The 23,385-nt window shown below is 38.7% G+C and overlaps 1 protein-coding gene across 5 annotated transcripts in view; it reads left to right on the top strand.

Annotated features, from left to right (window-relative positions):
- The window catches only part of CYRIB (CYFIP related Rac1 interactor B), a 96,906-nt gene that overhangs the window by 38,567 nt on the left and 34,954 nt on the right, over window positions 1-23,385 (top strand). For 4 of the 5 annotated variants that reach the window (XM_042035857.1, XM_042035856.1, XM_042035855.1 and 1 more), the window contains exon 2: window positions 15,973-16,051. The gene's annotated coding sequence lies outside the window, so the exon portion shown is untranslated. Of the gene's footprint in view, window positions 1-15,972; window positions 16,052-17,781; window positions 17,884-23,385 lie in introns of all 5 variants that reach the window. The other variant, XM_042035859.1, reaches the window with a different exon arrangement.

Genomic DNA, 23,385 nt, shown 5'->3' with positions numbered 1-23,385 from the left:
AGAGGTGGTAAATGCTCCATCCCTAGAAGCATTCAGGGCCAGGTCTGAGCAAGCTGTTTGAGTTGAAGGTGTCCCTGCCCATGGAAGGGTGTTGAACTAGATGACCTTTAAAAGTCTATTCTAATCCAAACCATTCTGATTCTGTTCTTGGCAGGAAATGATGCATTGGGAAAATCTGTTTTGAGATTCTCTTATCTGCTGATTTGTGTTGACTTTGCATTATGTATTCATGGTCTGAGTTGCTTGTTTCCATCTTGTTCTGTTGAGTAGTTAAGAAGCAGAAAAGTAACTTAAATCAAGTTAATTTTTGGACTCGTGAATGTTTTTATCTGTTTTGTAGTTTTTGACCTCCTTTACTATTTGGAAAGAAGCAGTAGTTAAATCTTCTCAACCAGGAGAATTGAAATGAACTTAACTTTTTTGCAGCTAAAAATGGTGAACAGTTTGGCCTAATCTGAAGTCCATCAGAGGCAGTCAATAACATGTTGTCAAGGAAAGCTAGAGTTTAACTCATACTGGTTATGCTTTATATATTCTCTGTGCTGCTAGGGAAAGTAGCCTGGGAAACTGTAGGCATATGTAATGCTGGCAGTTAGTGGAATATCCTAAAGATCCAAGATTTTGTTGATTTGCATTTCATGTTCAACATAAGTCCTACCAAGAATTTAAGCAGGCCATCCTTCCAGGATCAGGTTTCTTTCAAACCAATGCTGTACTTCTGATCCTTTCAGAAAACTGTTCCAAATATGACATGTCTCTGCACTGTAGCCATTATTTAAGACCTTGGTTTACTAACCTGTTGTCTCAAAGCAAATTTGAGTTAAGTATTGGTCTCACAGATAGTGCCGACAGACTGTTCTGTTTAAATAAAATCAGGAATCACAGTCTTTGTAGTTGTCATATTCGCAAGAAACACAAACTCTAAACTGTATCTTAGTGTAAAACCAACATAAATTGTGCATGTAACTGAAACAGTAATTTGGTAGTATTTGTAAGTGACTTTTTTTTTTTCAACTTACAAGGATTTTGATTGCTGAGTAGCAGCTTTTTGTGCTGGTGTGTAAAGATGAGCAGGAAACGATGGCTGTCCCAACTGCACAACAGCACATTTTGCTGGCTACTGTTAAAGTAACTGGCATGGTCCTATAAAAGGTGTCTGGGGAAATGAAAAAAAAAAAAAAATTCACATACCAGCAAATTCTATTTGCTGTAATCTGTGTTGTACAAGGACAAAGTACTTTCTTTTTTTATCTCAGTATTCATTAAGCACCATTTGGTTGGACCTGACTTTAGACAGCTACATGTAAAATTATCTCACAAGAATGGACAGTATTTTTCTTCCCAGATACAGCTTGAAGTGACATTAAATAAAAGGACTAGACTCAGCTGTGTGAAAGATAGGGTGGAAGGTTAGAAAAAAGTAACCAAACCAAAACTCAACTGATAATAAATCTCTGGTGTGTAAGTTCAGAAGATAAGACAGTCTCACTATGTAAGTGTTCATGGTGGCAGAACTGAGTTTTCTGGGGAACTTCTGAGCACTTGATGATCTCTCTGGTGTTGCAGTCTTTAACGAGTAAAGCCAGTGGGAGAGAAATCTTGATTTATTCTTAGGAGTTGGGAGGAATTGTGTTGAATAACCATGAAAAGTAAAACTGAAATCTGAGGATGTAACAGTAACATGTTGACTGACTGTCATGCTTTTTGTGTCACGGGCTGTGCTTGGGATTGGAGTTCGGCTAAAGCATTGGTGTGAATGGCAATTCCTTTGGAATTAAAGGTGGTTGATGAAAGTTGCAGTTTTAACTCTAATCTGTAAACAAGAAAGTTGAGATTTGCTTTTAATGGTTAGATGGTGAAAAGGTGCAAGTATATACAGATATTAAATCCTGCAAGTATGTGACAGGCAGAACTCCTCCGTTGTAACACAAACATTGATGGAATTTTGACTTTGGTGAAAAGACAGGCTGCTACATAACCCATAACTACAGCTGCTTTCTTGGAACCAGTTATGTCGTTTACAGCATGGCTTTAACCATTCCTGGCATGACAGCCTTCACCCTCCTGATTTTTATAATGCTGGTTTTTTTAAATTTCCTGCTTTCTCAGAGCTAACCTTTCTGTGCTGTACAGCAATAAAAGATGTGTCTCCCTGTCTCCCCTGGGAGATAATGGGGGCAGGTGATAAAGTGGTTAATATTGCCTCCTACCACTACCTCTGTCCAGTAGCTCCTTCTAAGCTTAAATAAATTTATAGTAGTTCTGTTCAGAGTTTATAGTCCATTATGTTAATTTTCAGTTTCAGGGGTTTTAAGTCTCAAAACCTTCTATCTCAAGGCTTTTCCTCAGACGGTATCAGGCTTGTAAAGAAGTAGCAATAATTCTAATAAAATTTCAATAAAGGGTTGTCACTGACAAGTTACTTGTGGGGACCTGAATGAGTTATATCTGTAACTGTCCTAGGAAATTCCAGCATCCTTCCTGCTTTTAGGTGTTTATCAAGGAGAGAAAAAGCTGGTAATTCAGGCCAGTTAATTTCATTTTTGTTGAGAGGAGAAACAGGCCTTTTCAGGTCTGATGACAGAAGAGATCTTTAAGGTAGGAGCCACTTACTGTCTTGCAGATACCTTTTATAGGATATCCTCCTGTCAAAGTTGTGAAGGCAAATGCTTTAAATAAGTTTACAGATAACTTTAATCCTGTGATCTTTGTCACAAGCAATCTTCACTATCAATGTGATTCAGTAGTAACATGAAATTGATTGCCCTGATGCCTGCCTTTGAATTCTGTACAGTTGTGCCAGTTTAATATTATTTTTGTGTGTACGTTAGAATATAATGGGAGGCTCCGTTCACCTACAAGGAGGTATAAAATTCACCCTTTTTCTTTACCTGTTCATATATATACAACAAAATTTCCTTCTCAGTTTGTGTGTTATCTCCTCACTGAAAGCATCCAGGAATGGCCTTCCTTGATTTTTATCTCCTTTTTGCCATGGAAAGGAACAAACTGCCGAGACTTCTCTACCAATTAAGAATACTCTTCTGCATTTCTTTGTGATTATAGCTATCTAGAGACAGTGTAAATTAAAGAATCTTTTAAAACTCAAAGTACATTAGTCTAGGTTGACTGAATAGATACTGTAACTAGCTAAGCTTCCCCTTTAAGTCAAGTAACAGTGGTAGGCTGAAAGCCTGCCTAGTCTTAACTGTGATACAGTACAGCTGTAAAAATTAATGTTGGAGTAGTTCTGAATTAAGAGGTTTATAAGAACAAGGCTGGTAGCTACAGATACTTCTTCGTTTTCCCATCAGGTAAGTGCAAAGTTTATTCATGTTTGAATAATTTGCCCAGGGACTTGCTTCCATATACAGAGATTTCTCCCAGACTTGTACTATTTGGCCTGGTCTCTTCTCACATAGTTGTAGGACATTTTTTTTGTCTTTCTTAGCTAAGCTGTGGATCTGGAATTGCTTGCTCTTTGCTTTCAGAAATGGGGAAGAAAAATGCACGTGGACAGGTTTTGGTTTTTCTAACTTAAAAGAGTGTCTATTTTAGCCTCTGAGTATCCATTCTATGAATAGGGGAAAGTAGACTTGGTTAGAATTTTTGGAAGTGGAAGCAATCTTAAGGGTCAGTCATTTCAGAAGTGCTCATTTTCTAATAAAATATCCAGCTAGGCATTTTTAAGGAGTAAACAGGCCAAAAGTAAGTTTTTTATTCTTCAGCACAGAGCTGCACACTAAGGAGAAGGCTGAAAGCTATGAATTTACGTGTTGGGAATGGTGTTTATGGTGTTGACTTTAAACTGTGTTGCAACACTTGAGTGCTTTACTGATTTGAATATGCCTGATAATGATGCTTGCACACCAGAGAAGTGTGTTGAGGGTGAGGGGGCATGCAGCTTGACGGCAGATTCAAAGTCATGAACATTGGCACAGATAATATAATATAAAAAAATCAAGCTTTCAGAAGATTTCATAGTTAAGAAAACTTTTGTGGAGCTCTGATTTCTGATGAAATGTAGCAATAAATTCAGGTGAAAGCACTAAACTGTTGTGTTGTTCTCTGCAGAGCACCTTTCTAAGTGCTAACTCGTGAAGGGTGCTGATGTGGCTGAGTGTAATTTAGAGCAGTTTCTGTGTAGAGCACATGATGATTAGGATTCTTTGCCTCACTTTTTTTTCATGGTAAATATCTAAAGTGGTGTGAAATGTGTAGCCCATATTTAAGCGTTTTATTTACTCGCTAGGACACACAATGGAACTTTGACAGTCATAAAATTGATAACATGAAATACTAATTCAATTTAAACCAGAAATTCTAGAGCTGTCCTTCTTTTGAGAGTGTGAGAGCAACTTTGTGGGAGCCCAGATTACAGTGACTATAGTGAAAAGCTTCCCATCAACAGAAGCGTTCAAAAGAGTAGAATGGATTAGGTACAGCCATCAGTGGGCTGGTTTCTGTCTGTGTCTCTTTTTCTGCCCCTCTCCCCCACCCCTTTTTTGTCCCTATCTGGTCTTAAGTATACTTCTTTTCACCTTGTGTGTCTTTTGAACTTCCATGTCACTCTGTGTGTTACTTAATTCTGCTTGAGTTTGTGGGCTGGGGAATGATCCCGTTTGCCATTCCCCTGCTCTTGCAGATGGATGTCTCAGAGGAAGTAAAGTAAGTGTTCTGCCTATGGGCTTATTATGCCAAAAACTAGGAAGGGCTGCAGTTGGAAGGAGGTTGAGAATCACTGCCTTTAAGCAGTAGCTTTTATTGTCTAGTAGAAAAGTTACAGTTCTGTTTTCTGAAATAAATCTGCTTCAGTGGCTTGGCACTACCCCAATGTACCTTTTTGGAAAGTGATCCTTGACATAAGTGAGTGCTGAAGCAGCTCTTTCCCATTCCAGGCAGAGTGCTCAGTGGAAGAAATTAAGTCTGTAAAATACTGTTTGATAATTCCTTCCTTATTATAGTCAAAACTTTGGTAGTGTGTACAGGAGTTTAAGGTAAGGAAGACATTATTTCCTCAGAGTTTAATTTCCTACCATGTGTTGTTGCTCTTGTGGTGCTGTGTATGTGCACAAAGGCAGCACATGGGGCTCCAGAAACTGCCTCAAATATGAGGTTTCTCAGTGAATTAATTCTCGTTATTGTTGTATTCTGGTATTAAAAGGATGTGATACCTTTTAGGGCAAGGTCTGTGTGCCTGAAATTACAGGTTTTGAATCCACTTTTGTGCTATGTTTTATTTGCAGGTTTCAAAGTAGGCAAAGGAAGTGCAGCTGCTCGTGCCCTCTGCTATCTTTTAGGAATGTGACACAGAACCAGAGTTAGAGATGCCACCTTTCTGAACTACTCATTTCCTTGCCTGGTTCTTGAGAACTTTTTTTATGGTCTCATGAAGTGCTGAAGGACTTCTCTACTGTGTCATAAGCGTGGTGTTCATGATCATGGAGGATACTCTGGCTGACCAGCAAAACAAAAAGCTGGTTTTACTTTTCTAGGTGTGGTTCATTCTTCAATAGTTACATACACTTGTTACAGATCGCTGTTGTATGAAAGAGGATAGAATTTGTGGATCCTGTTAATGGTCTGAGCACAAATTTCTTTTGCTCTAAGGCTTCTTCCATGGGAGCAGCTTTTTCTATAAACTTAAATACACCTACTAAGATGCAAATTTTACTTTTACGCTCATTTTTCATCTTAGAAAATTGTCCCAGTGTAGGTTCAGCATTGTTTCTTAGTAAGTGTGTTCTAACTACAGGATGTCTTATGACACTCCCCTCTAATAATCCAGCCGTAGTCAGTGTTGAAGTTGGTTGATCTGGATGAAACTTTATTTTTTCCCCTCAAGCACGTTGTTTGACATGTGCATATTTTCCTTTTTTTTTTTAAATTACTTTCATTTGTTATCTCTGTGAAAGGATAATTTGATCAGCAGTTTGGAACACTTGAATGATTTTATAATTCAAAATAGTCTTAATAAAAGATTTTTTTTTAACTATAACATGCATATTGAAGTGAAGTTACTGTTTATGTCCTGGATTAGACTAGACTGTCTCAAATGATTAGTTAACTTCTTACTGTCTGTAGGGCCTTAACTTAAAGGCTTAAGAAGCTCAAGTTTTCAGCAGTAAAACAGCAAATTCCATTATTTTTCAGGCTGATGGATGAGAGTTTAACATGAATATCTTTGCTGGATAGGAATGCAGTGTCTGATTTTTGGAGTCTGTACTGCTTCAGCAACTTCTGTCTGTAATGTGATGTAGTGCAGAGATTTTGGAGGTATTCTGCACATGTGTTTCACCCAGAGTATTCTTACTGACTGCCTGGAGAGTCACTAAACAGCCTCTTCTACGCTTATGCCTTTATCCATTGCTGCCCTTACCAACTCTTGCTGTAGCAGAATTCAAAGACAACACACCTGGCTAAAGTCCTTCTCTTCTTAGTGTTGAATGTTTGGCCTCATCACTAAGAAAGATAAGGAACTGAGGTATGGCAGTGTTAATTACCTGGAAGCAAATAGGAAGTTGTAGTAAAAACAGGGATCAAATGCATGTTTCTCTAGTTACTGAAGCACTGGACCGAATTTCAGTAGTTGAATGGCTCCTAATAAAACATGTTTATAAGAGAGAAGCAAGGTTAGTAATAGAATATGGGACTCCTTTAGTTTCTCTGCAGTGATACATTAACTGAAAGTACATCCAAGTGAAACCTTTTCATACTTTCGGATCTGGAAGATCTTAGTCATTGTTGGTGGCTTTCTTTTTAATACTATTTTTGCTGATACTTGTATTTTTAAGAAAATAACAATTTCCACAAAAATATGAGATGGAGGCCCAGGCAGCCAACGTCCACTTCTAGATTTGAGTGATAAGACAATGAGTAAGTTTCTATTTGTTTTTTTACTAATCTTTGAAAGCCAGATTAATTTTTATGGAAAGACAAAAAAGCTACTGGAAGCCCCTTGATCAGCTAAAGGGGTTTTGCATTGCTCTTTATGAAGTTGCCCTTCCCTTTGTTAGTGAGCTTTCTGTGGTGCTTATGACAATGCTGTAAGGCAAAAGAAATTTTCTAGTTCAGCCACAGTGACGAGCATATCTTTATTAAAAAGATTTATTGTTATATAAGTCTTTTTACTTCCTCTGTCTTGTTTTTGTCACATTCCAGTATTCAGAGATTGCTGGAAAATGTCTGTTGTTGGAAAAGTTCCTGCTATAGGAGATTTCTGCTATAACACCACCCATAAATCATCCAGTTCTTCGTCAGTGTCTTTGCCACATGAGATGTCCCTGATAAATTGTGTAAGTTCATGAATGGCAATACAAATAATTCCATAGTAGGTAATGTTTGTTCTGGCCCATGCTGGGCATGGTGACCCTCAAACTAAACCTTGTGAAAGTTAAGTAGCTTCAATTTGAGACTCCTTCCGAGAGAGATATGGAAGCTTTCTGTAGTTGCACTGAGTGAGGCCAACAAGGCTTCAGTCAGTCCTTTTAGAGCAGATGATTTAACTTCTCTGAGTGCTCTTAATTGTGTACGTGTGTGTGTAGCCTTCTTCTGTCAGCAGCCAGACACGTATGCGGTGTGCAATTATTCTGTGCATCTGTACTAAATCCAACACACCCTGTAGGCACTGAATCATAGTCCTTGAACAGATGAGTACTACAGCACCACGTGATGGATCCAGCTCCTTCCTAGAAGTTACGCATCCATGGTGCACGTGCACGCGCTTTCGTTTGTACCTCTCACCAAGCTGGAGCTTGCTGCTGGGCTTCTCTTAAACAGTTCCTGTCACACTTCTCCGGTTACCGTCTTTCTGAGGAGCTTGGGAGCCTCTGCCTTTCATTTGGTTGAACATTAACCTCATGTGTGGCACTGCCCATGCTCTGGTTACACGGTGTGGTAAAGGGCCCTGTGGGTTTCTCATGGAGAAACAGCCTAAAGCATGCTCTGCCTGCAGAGCAACTCTCTCATCCCATGGTTTGATGGAGTCCCTGATCTAAATTTGGAGATTGCAGAAGCCAGGCACTTTAATTTCAAGTCTGGTTACACATACTAGTACAATTTTTCCCTGGTTTTCGATGATACTCTTGTAATTGGTGGTCCTAGGACATTTTCAGGATGCTTGAAGTGCTTGAACTGATGATACTCTTGTTGAATGCACTGGCATCCACCTGCAAATTAGTGGTAGTTGAATGAAGGGAATTGCATGTCTGTTGTTGGAGCTTTACTTAAATACAGCAACTTTGTGTCTACCAGAATTATGCTGGCCATGATTCCATAATTTTGTGTAGCACAGTTCCTTTTCTTCATGTGTGTATTGAGTTTTCTGGCTGCATTTCTTCATGAAAAGTGGTTCTTCAGGATCTCTTAGTCTGAAGTCTTTCTAGCCTTAGAATAGCAAAACACCTTTGTAGTGTGATATGTCTCTAAAGCAAAAGTTTTTTGGGTATTTTTTGGTTTACAATTTGACTTCTGTTCCAGGGTAGTTTGATTTCAAAAGCATGAACTAACTGCCTTGCTGCAGTCTCTAGGACATGTGTGTGAATATTTGAACACTGGTGTTTGTTATTTTGCTTAAGGAGAAAAATGTAAGACTTTTTCTTAAATGCTTCCTTTGTTACTCCAAATACAGGGTAATATAGAAAAATTGTTGTGCTCCTGTTTTGACTGAGGCTGTAACTTGCACATTAAATGTAGGAAAAATGCCTGTGGAGATGATGGCATCTACAAGTACTCTTTGAACGAAGATCTTGTGCTTTCTCAGTACAGATTTAAATGAGAGGATGTGGGAGTGCACGAATGATTTAAAATTCATCAGGTTTCCTGTGCAGAAATAGGAGTCCAGTTGCCTTTAATGTCTCGGATAGTGAGAAGTGGATGTAAAAGCTGAGAGTCGGCAGACAACCTTCTGAGGGTGAGATTTTCTACTCAAGGTCTCACACATCTTTGCAGTATTTTTTTCTTTTCTTTTAACAAATATTGGATCCTAAGAAGATCATTCAGACTGCTTAAGCTAAGAGCTTAAACTGTTTACACATCAGATAAAGTTAGGTACTGTAAACATCACTAAGAGCTGGAACTAATGCCTGCCTCTCTGTGGACTAGATAACTTGTCTAAATCCAGCTGATGAGAAAATGGGAGGAAAAAAGGATATATTGACCAACTACCCAGAGCAAGGGCTTCATAGCATCTTTCCTAGTCTCTCTTCCCCCTTCAGAATTTTTAAATTACAGACTTGTTGGCATGATGATGGGTAGCATAAGGGACACCTGACTTGATCCTCTATTTAAGGAGTCTTGAATTGATCATCTGCCTGAGAGCCAGGCTCATGCCTCCCTCCCAACTGAAGCTGGGACACTTTATAAGTAAAAATATGAAGGACACTGAAGCTGGGACATGTTATGAATACAGGCTTAAGGTGTGTATCCAGGAAAGACTAAGCACAGCAGAGCCTGGTGAGAAAGAATTTTTATGGAATGGGAAAGTCTTTTGTGTTTAGTCTTTGCTTAGGAGAGATCTCTGTCCAAGGGAGAACTTAAACTGTCCTTGCAGTTAGGATATTTAGCTTCTCTCCTATAGTTACAAGCTTTAACTTCTTGAAGAGTTTGTGTAGCTTGCTCATAACTTCAACAGTTAAAACTCTTAGAAAGCAGAGTCCACTGGTTCTGGTCACATGAGAATCTTCTTTTAATGTGCCTCTGTAGATAGTAGAAGAGACAGGACTGATTCACTCATCATTCCATGGGTTAATTTCTGGTTTCTATAATGTAATTCAGTGCCTAGGTTGAGTGTTGTGTATTCAAGGAGAAAAAATAAGCTGTCTGAGGTCAAAAGATATGTGGCATCTGTACTTGAGAGTGAAGAAGTAATTCTAGGTTGTGCTTTGTGCCTGTTTCTCTATATGGCAAAAAGGTTATAAGTCAAAAGAACTTGCTCCTGACATCTGTTACAAGAATTATTAGACTTTCTGCAAGGACTGTGCACTTCTGACCAAGTTTCTATAAGTTACATGATCCGAACTTAATTGTTCTCCTCCTTTGTATTGTATCAAGAACATCCTCTCATTAGAAATAGGAAAAGATAGTCCTGCCTCAGTCCGTGTATAACTGTATGTACGTGCCCTTTTCACCCTGCTATGGAAACCTACTCCATAGCTAATCTGGAGAACATGTCATCTGTGTCCTGCCTCTTCATCTCTGAGTTGAGTCACTCTAAGGACTTGAGTCACTCTCAAAGGGGAGTAGCTCTGTTTCAAAAGGGAACTGGAGAAAATACTCATCGTGTTACTTCAAGTCCAGCATCAAATATATTCTTCTCTGCTCATAGCTAAACTTTAGGCCTGTCTAATGTAACAGTATTCAAATGATTGGCATATTTACTGCTTCTGCATTTGTCTTTGAAACAGAGAAATATGCTTATTGTATGGCTAAATGGAGTAAGTATTTAGCAATTTCATTTTACTTTTTTTTTAAACAAAAGCTACTTTCTTCTTATTGCTGCATTTACAGTAAATGCAGACATAGGTTCCTGAGCTCCAAGAAGCTGGGTGAATGAGGGCTTGAAGGTCAGTAATGGTCTGGTGGGAGTCAGAATTTCTGCAGTGTGAACAAAGTCTATGGAATTGGGGCACACACTATTCCCAATTGTTGTTAGTAAATAATTAAAAAAGGTGATAAGGATAATCATCAACTAAAATTCAGCCCTTCTGTAATACTTACAGTTAATTTGAAAACCTGTATTTTTAAGGGGAGTTGCTAAACCATGCCACAGTACTGAGCATGAAATACCAAGTTCAGTGTTTGAAAGCTGCGATACAACACTGACAGGAGAAAGTGTTCACAACTGGAAATCCTTTCTATGACTTTGGAGTAATTATCAGAGGAAAAGCTGGTCAGTGTTCTGTTTGGTAAATTACACTTCAGTGAATGCATTGTGTGGGGCTGATAATACTTTAAACCTGTGTCAAATATTTGCTGTGGGACAGGGGAAGGTTATTATGTGTGAGTCTTCTCCATCTCTGTCTTTGCAACTCATAGTTAACTGGGTGATCTTAATTTACTCACAAAATTAGCTTCTAGTACATGAATAAATACTAGAGGTACATTTTTAACCATATTTAGTGGTTTTGCAGCTCAAACCTGTAAGGACTAGTGTGCTTAAGTCCTGTAACTGAGGCTATTCTGATGAATGAACAAAAGAAATTCTTTGATGTCTTAAATGGTCAGGGTGTTGGTAGAGTGCTCCGATGTTGCATGGAAGCAGAGCTGCAGTCTTCTGAAGGCAAATAGTTTTAACTTTGGAATGTGTCATAGCATCAATATTACTAGCTGCATGATGTACAGTTGCAGCTCAAACTGTTAAGTTTCAGTGTAATTATTTGATCTTAAACACTTGGTTTCGTTTCTGTCCTGGAAGTAAAGGAAGGAAAACTTACTTTATCAGCTGTGCAGAAGCGAATAACTGGAGATCTTTGAATAGTTCTCAGACTACCAATTCCTCAAATCACAGGAGACTTTCCTCTTTTAACTGAAAATTAAAGTTTTGGAAATGTATGTTCGTAAGAGGAAAAAGTAGTCTGTATCATTTTAGTGAGATATAAAATTCTCAAGTTTTGCTTGCCACAGAGCTATTAGTGAATTCTAGTATTTGTATGTTCTCCTGTTTTTGTAGAAAACAGCACTGATTGTGTTGCTTTCTGCCTGTTTTTCCATATCTGCCTTACTATGAAGAGTAGCCTGCCAGAAGCTCTGCAGGGATTATTTTGACTGCTCAATGTGTGTGCTGTCTTATGTCTGACACCAGAATTGTTTGTAAGCTACCATAAGCCTTCTGACACTTAGTTATCTTTATGGATCTTTATGGCTCATTTTTTCTTCAACTCATTTTGTATACTCTGCATTTCAGATATGTCTTATGATGGGCTGTTGTGTCTAGCAGTCTGTTGTGATCTGTGTTAGGGAGGATACATCACCTTAAATCCACATTACTGTCTCTCCTGTGCTTTCTGTGTTTTGGACTAAGCAAAATCAGGCATTGGCAAAGATGATGTGTGTAGTGTGATTTTTAAATACGGTTCATATCTATACAACAGTGTTGGGTATACAGGCCAGGTGGAGTTACTACTAAATGGAATTCAGGCAAAGCTTTTGAGTTGAAATAACCTGCCTGTTAACTTGTGAAATCTACATTTGTCTGGGCTTTTGAAGATGCTGTGTAGGTTACCAATTAAAAGGGAAATGAAGTGGCATCTCAGGCCACCCCAGGTGGTCACTTCAGTAGTGTCCTTGGGATGCAATTGTCTGACTGAGGCAAGGTGGAGAACTGGAGTGTGGGTTATTGGGTCAGCAGCTGAGGGTTTGGGCAGAATTTCGGGAAGGGCTGACCTCTGCATGTTTCCCTCTGCTTCTCAGCCCTGAGTCACCCGTGTTGCCTGCTTGTGAAGGCATGTAGCCAGCTCTGACACAGGGCTTACCTGGGCTGTGAGTGTCAGTCTTGCTTTAATGGTGGCAAAGACTGCAAAATTATTTAACTTGGAGCCCCTATGTAGACACTGTTGTATCTTGATAATAATGGCCTGTTCTGCCTCAATATTTCAGCAAGCTGTCTTGAATGGAGTACACTGACCCCCTCAGTAAAACCTATTAAGCCCTGTGTCAGTGGCTTTACCCTTTTCTCCTGAGGATGTAACCATTAATAAATTTCTCAGAAGTTTTCTTCCTTGTAGCTCAGATGAGTGCTTGGGAAGCATCGGCCTGTTGAAACATGTACGCCAGGGAAAAGCAAATACCATGCAATTCACAGAAGGCTCTTTGCATCTTTATGGATAATAGTTTTCTTGAGCATGAATTTTGTGTGGAGAACAAGATTTAATCAGTTGCTGTACTAATTCCACCTTCCTCTGAAGTGACAAAACTAATGAAGTAAGGGATGGTCGCTTAAATGAAGATGTGAAGTCTCCCTAATTTAGCAGGAACAAGTAGGTTTATTGTCTGCTTCCTTCTTTTGAGTTCATCATCCTACAAAGCTATGCCAACACAGTGTGTGGAGGGCAGGCAAGGATATCTCCTGGGAATGAGCTTACTCTTTTGTTGTTCACCTGCTAGTCTCATTAGAGTGTCAAAGAAACAGTGTTAATTTACTCCACAAAAGTCCATTGAAGTAAAAAAAATTAGTGAACAAATCTTGTCTTTAAACTAAGATGGCAGCTAGTTTGGTTTTTCTCAGCTGTGCTGTTTATACCATAGGTTACAGTTTGGGAATCTGTTATTTAAAAAGAAAAAAATCGCTCCTGACAGGTTTTATGGACTGAACTGGGTTAATCTAGATCATATATAAGGAATCATTGCCTTGAAAGCTGTAGAGATCTTCCAAAGGGGCCATGTTTTCTGCAGCTTTTTCTGTGTGTGCTTCTACTTCAGCTCCCTTGTCCTTTCTGTGTGCAGTTCTGCCCAGTGCTCCTGTGCAGCAGCCTCCTTCTTCTCCAGTTCTTCCTGTCACACCAGCTTTAATTCTTTGCCCAATGCTGGCAGATGATGTGCTTCCACTGTTTTTCTGGATGTTTCCATCATCCCTTCAATCCACTTGTTACATATGGCGGTTCTGCCAGGTGGAATTCTCCCATCCAGATTTGCTCCACAGCTATTGCTGCTGGCTCTTGCTTCCCTTTCTCACCTGAAGCCAGCCTGCAAGAATGGGTTGTCAGGGAGGAGGAACTACAGCACAGGAAATGCTGAGCAACCAGGAGTGGGAGCAGTGCAGGACTGGAGGGGGCAGAAGGGTCTCCAGTGGGCTTAGGTATTCCTTTCAGTAAACCAAAATCCTGCTTCAGTAGTTGTGGCTTCAGTAGTTACAAGGAGGTTTAACTGTTCAAATTTGGCAACGTGATGCTATGTGTCCTAACAGTGGAACAGTGGAAATGAAATAATTTTTCTGTTTAATGAAATGATCAATTATGCTTGAAAAAAAAAATCCATTTCTGGTACTGCATAAGAAGCTTTTCATACTGCAGTGTAGCAGTATGAAGGAAGTGTTTTTGATTGAGTGCATTGAAGGAACTTGCGCATGTTGAGTTTCTTAAATGGTCACTCGGGCAGCCAGACTTTAAATCCTGTTATGGGCTGTAGGCAGTGATAGAACTGCTCTGCGCAGCTCTTGCCAAGCTGAGTGAAAGGATCTTATGGCTTCCATTCAGTTTTTAAGGGAATTGTTAACCTATGCAGTTGTCTGACAAGAGGACCATGAATGAGAGGGGCTGAATAGGGTAGTGGAACAATTGTTGAAACAAAACCTATGCGCTAACGGAGTGAATGTGTTTTGGGTCTTTTGAGATTTCCCCTTCTGCAAGAGAGAGAAATAGTGCTTCTTACAACGTTTTCAGAAAAAAACCCACCAACACATTAACTTGACAGGCACTTGCTTATCTTAAGTGCTGCCTTGACACAAATTCACAAAAGTTATCCTTAGTTAACGTTATTCTTCTTTTGGTTTTGCTTTTCAACTGACTGTCACAACTGTTTGCTTCAGTGTAGCTGTGCATAGGATCCCTTGGTTTTATTTGGCCCTTAAATTTTGCGTAGTATCTCAGAATCCTTGCCTTTTCTCCTAGCTGTGCTCTTCAGGTTGCAAGTTTTCCTTTGCAGAGAGGCAGGAGGCAACGGGTAGCATCTTTTGATGGCAGTTTTCACTGTGACTAAAATCATTCCCCAGACCCTATATTTGTAGCTCTTCCTGTTCCCTCCACCCTTCCCAAGCTGGGACAAATCAGTAATGTTATGGCCTTTGTGATTAGAAATTTAACTGCAAAGCAGCATATTTTTGTTAAATGCTCGTTAATCAGGATTACCCGATGTAAGAGGAACTGCTGATAGCTGATTAAATACAAATTAACGCTGAATATTTCATGCCTCTTCAGCTGGATTTGAAATGACATGACAGGGATTTTATATTCCTAAACCAAGTTTGGGCTAAAAACAGACACATTGCAGAATATGCTTGACTTTGCTTTAAGAAGCAGAAAGAGAATTGGAAGACAAAATGGGAAGATCACTCTTTAAAAGAAACTTTGAGATGTGAGATACTAAAAAGAAGGATTCTGGTACCAGGAACACCTGAAGCAGGAGCAGCAGTGGTTTTACTGGAGACAGGTTAAGTGACAATACTCAAGTATTTAAATTAGCTGAATTCCCTGAAAGAGAAGGAGCATACAAAACCCTAAAGGCTTATGAACCTTTCACCACAACAGAAAGGTACCAGTTTTGGGCAGTTCACCATCCAGTCACTGTACCAAAAAAGGAAGGCTGTTTGTTATATAAGTCTACTCCAAATGAGCTGAAATGCCCTCCAAATGCTTGCAATGGAATCTCAGTGCTGCATTTCCGTAGGAAATGCTTTTTTGTCTGGCCATACAAATACTGATTTTTCCAAAACGAACTTAGTTTTGAAACAGAAAATCCTAGTGATCCTAGAGAAGTTCAGATAGGTAAAATCTGCCATTGGTGACATTTTTCTTGAACTGATGAAAACTGTGGCAATGAAGTATTTTTCCCTGTGTGCAATATATGTGACACTGTAAATAAAGCTTGAACTGAGACCTACTTTTTTCTGCTGCAATTATGTGTAACTTGGCTCTGTAATGCAGAGATGTAATGCTCTATTTTTTGTGCTGTAACTATATGTAACTTAACTCGGTAATGCTGAGATGCAATGCTCTATTTCTGATGCTTGTGATCATGGCTAGCTAACAGCCTTACTGACTCACAGAAGAGTTTGTAAGGATGCTTCTCTGTTTGCTTGTAATATCACTTCCATAAAATCACCAGGCGTTTTTGAAATTGGCACGTTTTATTTGCATTCCTAAAGGATTATGTAGGTTTCTTGGCACTGCGGGATTAACTTTGATTTACCCCTGGCACTGGTTTATGTGATTAAAATACTGTGTATTGTTTATGTTTAATGGAGTTCTTCTGTTTTTTCAGATTTTGAGGACGAGCTGCTGTATCGATAATCTGAAGAAGGGCGTTCTCTGTTAAGACTGCAAGAAGATACTACTAACTGGTAAACACTTGCTTGGGTTTCTTTGCTTGTAGAATATTTCTTTGTTTTCCATAATATTTTAGGCCAAGGAGTACAAAGAATTTTGATCTATTGAAAACAAGAAGTAGTTCATGCAATATTTTCTCTAACTGTCTGTAGCTTACCAGACAAAAGACTCAGTAGCAGTGGATAGCTACTAATACTAATAGTGGGTATTTAAATTGGAATACAAATTGATTAAATTCCTGCTCTCTCAGTAGGAGAAAAAAGACTGGTTTTTTTTTCCTGTAGTGGCATGTTAAACATAGTCTGTTTGCCTCTTTAGCTGAGACAAATACAATGTGTCTGTACTGTGTCCTATATAAATACTATTTGAAATGTGATAGTGCAAACAGTGAAACTTCAAATATAGTGCTTCAGAGTCTGGAGAGAGAAAAAAGGAAGCCTTAACAGAAATCCAGATGCTTTGGAAGATGCCATTAATGTGCTTGTAATTATTCAGTGGATGTTTGTTGAGGCCTAATTTTCACTGAGAATAATGTATGATAATAAAACTAAGGATATCTTGTGATTCCCAGACACAAAGTCATGTGCAGCCTGCTTTTAGGTACAGAATGATAAAAGGAGCATCAGTGAAGAGCTATGACCATTTAATAGCAATTTGCCAGCCCATAAATTAAGATGTTGAGCTACAGTATTACACAGCAATCACAAGGAAACCTGAGAAGTTAGGACATTTGAATGTCTTAACATAGGTAAATCATATGCACATTGATGGTGGGTACCAGAGTTACAGCTCTCTTCTGAAATACTTGATGTTGTAGATGAAGTAGCAGTTTTCCTCTGTAATTATACCTTACTATACACCTTTTCTAAAGCTTGGATCCTACCTTTCTGTTTACTGCTGCCACTCAAGCTGCAGGGCTGATTAAACTGGTGTCAAGAGAGTGTTCTTAGCCCCAATGGGCTGATGTGGCTGGGTTCAGGGATGAATGTGGAAAGAAGCACATCCTAGCCAATAAGAAAACATTAAGCGTTCATGACTTAAGCGTTTACAGATGCTTTATTAGTCTTCACTTGCCAGTTAATTTGCCTAAATTTTATAAGCAGTCGAGGATAACTTTATAAAGTACTTCTGTGTAGCTGTTGCAGAGAATATTAAAATGCTTTGTTTGGTTACTCTGCCAAACCTAGATTAATGATAGGAAAGTTCTGAAAGCTTATAGTAGTCACTAATGCGCATCTGTCAGAATGACACAGTAAAAAAAAAAGTTAGACTTTTTTTTTGGGGCTTCTTTTTTTTGAACTTTTTTTAGTTGGGGTTTTTTTTTGTTTTTTTTTAATATATAAAGATGACTTGCATAGTACAGTTATTTCTGTGTGATGATTTCAGTAGTTTTGTTGCCTGTAAAATTGCAGTTCCTGAAGCTAAAATGCATATGAGACTCATTCCTAAACTGGGTTTGAAAGTGTATGACCTTCAATGTACAGGAGAAAAAACCTCTGGCATGTACCTCATGCCACTATTTGAGGTACCAAAGCACTGTATTGACAACATAAGTTCTGAACCAGGTTATAATTATCTGATAGTAACTTTCAGGATAATACTTCAGATTATTCTGATTGTATATATGTAATGCGTCTGTCACTAAATTTGGGTGTATAGCTTGCCCTGTACAGAAGACTGAAAAGCTCATTAGTCTAGAATTGAAGTCTTCTGTCTTTTTCCCTACTTTGGCTTCCTTTTCCAGCCCATCATCTCCCCATCTCTCTCGGAGAGAGAAGTTTAACAGGATGGCCATGCTGAATGAGACTAGGTAGTTCTATGAAGTAGTTCTTTGTCTGCAGCTGTGGTAAAGTATTTGTCTTAATTCAGTATTTCCTTTAGGATCAGTAATTCCTTTTTAGCTTGGGGTAGTGCTGCACAAACTTGGTTTCACTGTTTCCAGCATTAACTTTGATTTGGGAAGACAGGAGCTGAGAGCCTGCTGAGCTCTACTGCATTTTAGACCTGACCCAGGTTCTCAGCTCAGGCCCCCAACTCTGGGACTGTGCTGAAAAGAGAATGTGACACACGGATGCTGTGTCCCTTGGGGCAGAGTGTGTCTGTGTCTGGGGCTTGCACGACTGGTGCCAAGATAAAAATTTTAACCCAGCTGGTCCTTGATGTGGTGCAGACTAGCCCAAATGGTTGTAGAAGACATGCATGCCCGTTTTATCCAGGTGGTATTTCTTTTGGTTATGATGTTTCAACTGTCCATTACCACAACTGTCATTACCACTGAAGGACATGTAACATTTCAGTGTTTGCCCTATTTTTCTTGTACTAGCTGTTCTCTTTCATTACGCTAACTTAACTTGTATGGGATTATTTTTGCAGAGTATCAGTCGTTCAGAAAAGATCTTGATAATTGTCTTCTGCTTTCATGTATGATCTCTGATAATTATTCACTCTCATTTTACAGTGTTATCTCTTACATGCAGCTTGAACTTGTCTGCATGCTTGAAGATTTTTAGATCTTTCCATGCAACTTAGAATTGTTCCCCTGTAATGACGATGGGGAGATGTTTTGAGCAAACTGATTACCATGTTGGGAAGTCTCTGTTCCAGTACCGATATTGCACTGTTGGTGGATTAACAGGTTTTGCATTTATGCTAATTTTAATAAATATGAAAACACCTTCAGTATTATGTTTGCAAAGTGGAAGCAAATGTCTGCCTGTCATTTTCTTATTAATTTTGAAAACACTTTGTTGTGGCTTGTATAGCTCTTATGAAAGTAACATTTGTCTGGCTGACACATCTTTAAATGTTTTGCTTCCTTTTGTGAAGAATCTTGAAAATTTCTTCAGTAACAATGTGAGTCTTTTCGTGCAAATCCCTTAATATGTGTTAAATATAAAAAGAGGAGGAAGGTTTGTTGTTCCCATACCTATGTGCCTAAAAAAGGTTTGAAGTGAAGGATCTCATGCAGAAGAGATACTGTATTGAGTAAGGCCCTGTTTCACGTGTTTAGAGAATTCTGTTTGGTTTTGACTGGTGGGGAAGTTTATATAAAGTCAAATATGCTGCAAGAAATACAAAGTTAGGTACTGTTTTGTTTTGCTCAGTACTAAATGTTTCCTCTATTAAACAAGGAAATAGGTTTTATAAATGAGCAGCTTTTAATGGCTGCTTTCAGAAGGATTTGTTTGTTTGTTTGAGGAAACCTACGTAACCAACATAGAAAGTGGTGAAATTACAAATGCTTCTAAAAGCTTTCAGTGCAAAGCCCACCAGATACCAACAGCAGAGTAATGTGGGAACATTAGGGGTAAAAGAATAGTCTGCCACAATGATGTTAGAGACTGTAAATACATGAAGAAAGATTGTCTTTTTGACGACTGAAACCACTTGTACTTCCCATTTGTGCCACAAGTTAAAAACAATCTCCTTTGGATGTGTTGCTCTAATATATTGTTGTAGGTTTGCCTGTAAATTCAGCAGAACCTCTTGAATTGATTTCTCATCCATGTGAAAGTGGGTTTGTGAAAATGTCTCTTAGTACGTGGAGGTTGAGTACTTGTGATTTTGACACTCAAGATGGTGTGGTAGAAATTCTCATCATGATGCTGATATTCTACCAGCATACATTTATTTTGTATTAATGGTGGTGTCTAAGGCAAAGAAGAAGAACAGCTGACTTGTTTTAGGCTGAACTGAGCTGTTTTGTATTTATTTGCTGTATTTTGTCTTGGAGCTTGTTTAATGTGCCCCACTGCAATAGCACAGGAATAGATTGAGGTGTTAGAAGCTTTTATGCAATGCTGTGTTTTTAGAGTTTAATAGTGCGTATCATCAATGTAAATAATGTGCCTATGCTGAGGAAACATAATGTGGTATCTTTTCTCCCACAGTAGGTGTAAAATAAGTTGAACCTTGAATGAAGATCATAGTAATCTGCAGATGATCAGTGACAAGATTTTTTCACTGTAATCAAGCAGAATTAAGTGTTGAGCTCTTCCAAAATATCCTTACTATATATGTAGTAGTCCTACTTCAACAGTTAATAGAGTAAGTTTAAAAATAAGTGAGTTTTGAATTTGGTTTAAAGACTTTTTTAGTAAACTGTGCTCTGCTTGAGACTTCAGCCATCCTGATTTGTTTATGAAGGTAAAGCTGCTATTTTTATTTACCTGTAAATAGTTGCTCAGGACAACATGAACTGTTTAATTCAGTTTGTCCAATGAGCCTTCAAATCAAAGGCATTAATTTTAGCGTTGTTTTGACTTTTCAAAAAGCCACTTTTAAACAGGACAGCAAAATATGTAAACTTTTCTCATCAGAAAGACATTTGGCCTGAAAAGCTGTGCTTGTTGAGACAGGTGACTGAACGCTCATTTTGAGATTCATGTGGTCTGTTCTATTAGGTTAACGTCAGATGTTGCTTATTTCACTTCCTGACTTAGAGAAGAACTCTTCAATACTTGTTAAATGATAATTCTAGGTTTTTGGAGGGAGGGTTGTTGGTTTTCAATTCTGTAGGCACTTAAACTATAAACATACAGTCATTCAGATCTTGTTAGTGTTCAGCTCACTGTTTGACTACATAACTGCAGTTTCATTATTTAGAATCACGGAATGTCTCAAGTTGGAAAGGACTCACACAGATCATCAAGTTCAGCTCCCTGCTCCTTGCAGGACTCACTACCATTAAATTATATGACTTAAGAACATTGTCCAGATGCTCCTTGAACTCTGTCGGGCTTGGTGCCATGACCACTTCCCTAGGGAGCCTGTTCCAGAGACCAGACACCCCCTCAGTGAAGAAGCTTTCCTTAATGTCTCCTCTGAACTTCCTCTGATGAAGCTTGCCTCCTTTTAGGTGATCATGGAATTAATTTGAGAAATTATTGAACACAAATATTGTGCAGCTGTTGAGACTCAGTGCCATTAAATTACAATTAAGACCTTGTTGTATAGCTCCTGTTGGACAAAGCTGTTGAACATACACAATGGTCCCTAGGAGCTGAACCTGGACATTCCCATGTTTTCTCTCTCATGTTTGTTACCCTGTATTCTGTAATTTTTGTACGTTTTTCCATCTCACACGCTACCCAATGAACATTTGAGATCACAGGTTAAAGTGACATGGTTAGATTCTTCCTTTCTGGACAGCTGATGATTGATACAATTGCTTTTAGTATTCTAATCACCCATGTTTTTACTAGAATAATTTCAAAACTGTATTACTGCAATGTTATTGTATAGCTGATGGAAAAGCTTCTTCATACCCTGCCCCCTTCTTCTTTTTATTGTAGCTGCAACAATTATTGCAAATCATTGTGTAGGTAGAGCTCACAGAAATCCTGGACAAGGTGGAGGCACTTGTGAAGAGTCTCAGTGCTCTGTGTCAATTCCTCTGGCAGGAGCAGAGATCCTCTATCCTTCTCGACAGAAATTGCTGCTTGTCCCAAGGCTCTCATGGAGTCACCAGTAACCTACCACCTAAAAGGTCTTTTTACTGGTTTGAAAAGTCCTGCCTCCTTTTGTGGATGAGTTACAACTGGAAGGAGCTGCCTCTGCTGAGATTTGCGTAGTGGGGCAGCACTGGGGACCCTGGGGGGAAGGAGTTAAAGTGAACTGCTGTAGTATTCCCCAGAAACTTCTCAGCCCTGAGCCTGTGGCAAAACTTACTGCTGCTGGTGCCCATAGGAAGGGTTTTTCAGGCTTTTAAAAATCTAAACTGTGTTCTTTGCCATCTGAAATAAACACATCCATTGTCTCTGAGCAGCAGAGATGCTGTCTGGGATACTTCCACAGCTGTGGCATAATCAGCTTAGGTCTAAGTTCATCTTAGAGTTTTACCTATCATAGGGGGTAACTAGGGCTTCAGTTCTCAAGTTTTGATACTGTTGATGGATAGTTGATGGTTAGAACTTACTAAAACCAGTAAAAAGACCTTTTGAGTGGTAGGTTACTGTAACTCTTCTGTGGCTGAGGTTTTTTTGTGGTAGAAGTTCCTTGCTGTTCATATGACCTAGTACCATCCTGACAAAAGTGGTTTATTTTACCCTGAGAGTAGAAATGTAGACTATTAGAAATAAGGACTCCTCTGTTCAAGTGTTAGGGAATAGGGCTGTGGGTCTTGGGGTTGCTCAGAGCTGCTCCTTCACCACTAAAAATGTGAATGGCAAAGCCCTGCTGACCTTGGCTTGTCTTACTGTTTGTGTTGTGCAAGTGGATGAACGCTGCTGCAAACTTCCTGGGACAGGGCATGGCTTAATTTCTGTTATGATGATATTGAGCCAAAATTCTGTGTTAAACTCTGCCATATTCCTAATAAATTATATCATCTGTATATCTTAGATAAATAAGCTGTTGAATCACTCGGGTGGTATTCAGGAACACTTCACACCTGGGTGTTAACAGCATAACAACAAAGGAAGCATCTACTGTGGAAAAATAGTGATGCCAGTTAGTCATGGAGAAGTTAAACATGCAATGGAGAGCAGATGCCAATATCACTTAAAGGTGTAGGGATGATATCCCATATCTCTTCCTAGCTTAGGAATATTTCAGTATCTTTTTTGAGGAGTGGATGCCTGAATTCTAGATAGTTCTTAAAAATTCTGTGCAAGTTATATACCTGGTACTAAATCATTTCAGGATTTGGATTTATGAATGTTCAAAAGAAGTACAAGATAATATGCTACCAAAAATAGAAAGTTCAGTTGTTTGAGTAATTGACTGTTAGACACAGGACTAGCTTTAATAATTCTTGCAGGCTTTTTAAACATTTTTTTTTCTTGCAGTAAAACCAGAAGCTGTGTAGCTTGGACTAAAGTACCACAGCTCTACCCCCTACCCCACCACCAAAAAAAGCAACCAACCACAAACAAAAACCCAACTCCAAATTAAACAACTGACAAAGTCCCATCTCTCTTTTACTAAAATCCCTTATTTGTCTTCTGGTTACCCAACATTTATTTTTCTTAACTTGTTTTTAGAAGTGAAAAAGTTTATTTGACCATATTTAAATTAACTTTTTGATTTGATTAAAAAATCCCTTTTACTTGATGTTCAACTTACAGGGGTTTTTTTCTGTGTAGAACTTTGAGATGCAAAAATTAATATTATGATAGTTTATTTTATGATTTCCACTAAGCCAAAGTAATGGTTTGTTGTGGAACACATATGTGTAAGTGGATGAAATATAAATTTTCATGCTGAATACTAATTTTGTGTGAATATCCTCTTCTGCCATGCAAGCTTCTCAAGTATCTTTTAGTTTTCCCCTTTTTTTTTTTTTAAACTTGTTGAAAGGGATGTATGTATAAAACCTTGTGTCCCTCCTGTTGGTCTATAATGCAGC

This window comes from Corvus kubaryi, unplaced genomic scaffold (assembly GCF_017639235.1).
Source record: "Corvus kubaryi isolate FWS band 111438036 unplaced genomic scaffold, C.kubaryi_AGA036_p1.0 37385, whole genome shotgun sequence".
NCBI lineage: Eukaryota > Metazoa > Chordata > Aves > Passeriformes > Corvidae > Corvus > Corvus kubaryi.
The sequence above is the reverse complement of the archived record's forward strand: the minus strand, read 5'-3'. Positions and strand labels throughout refer to the sequence as shown.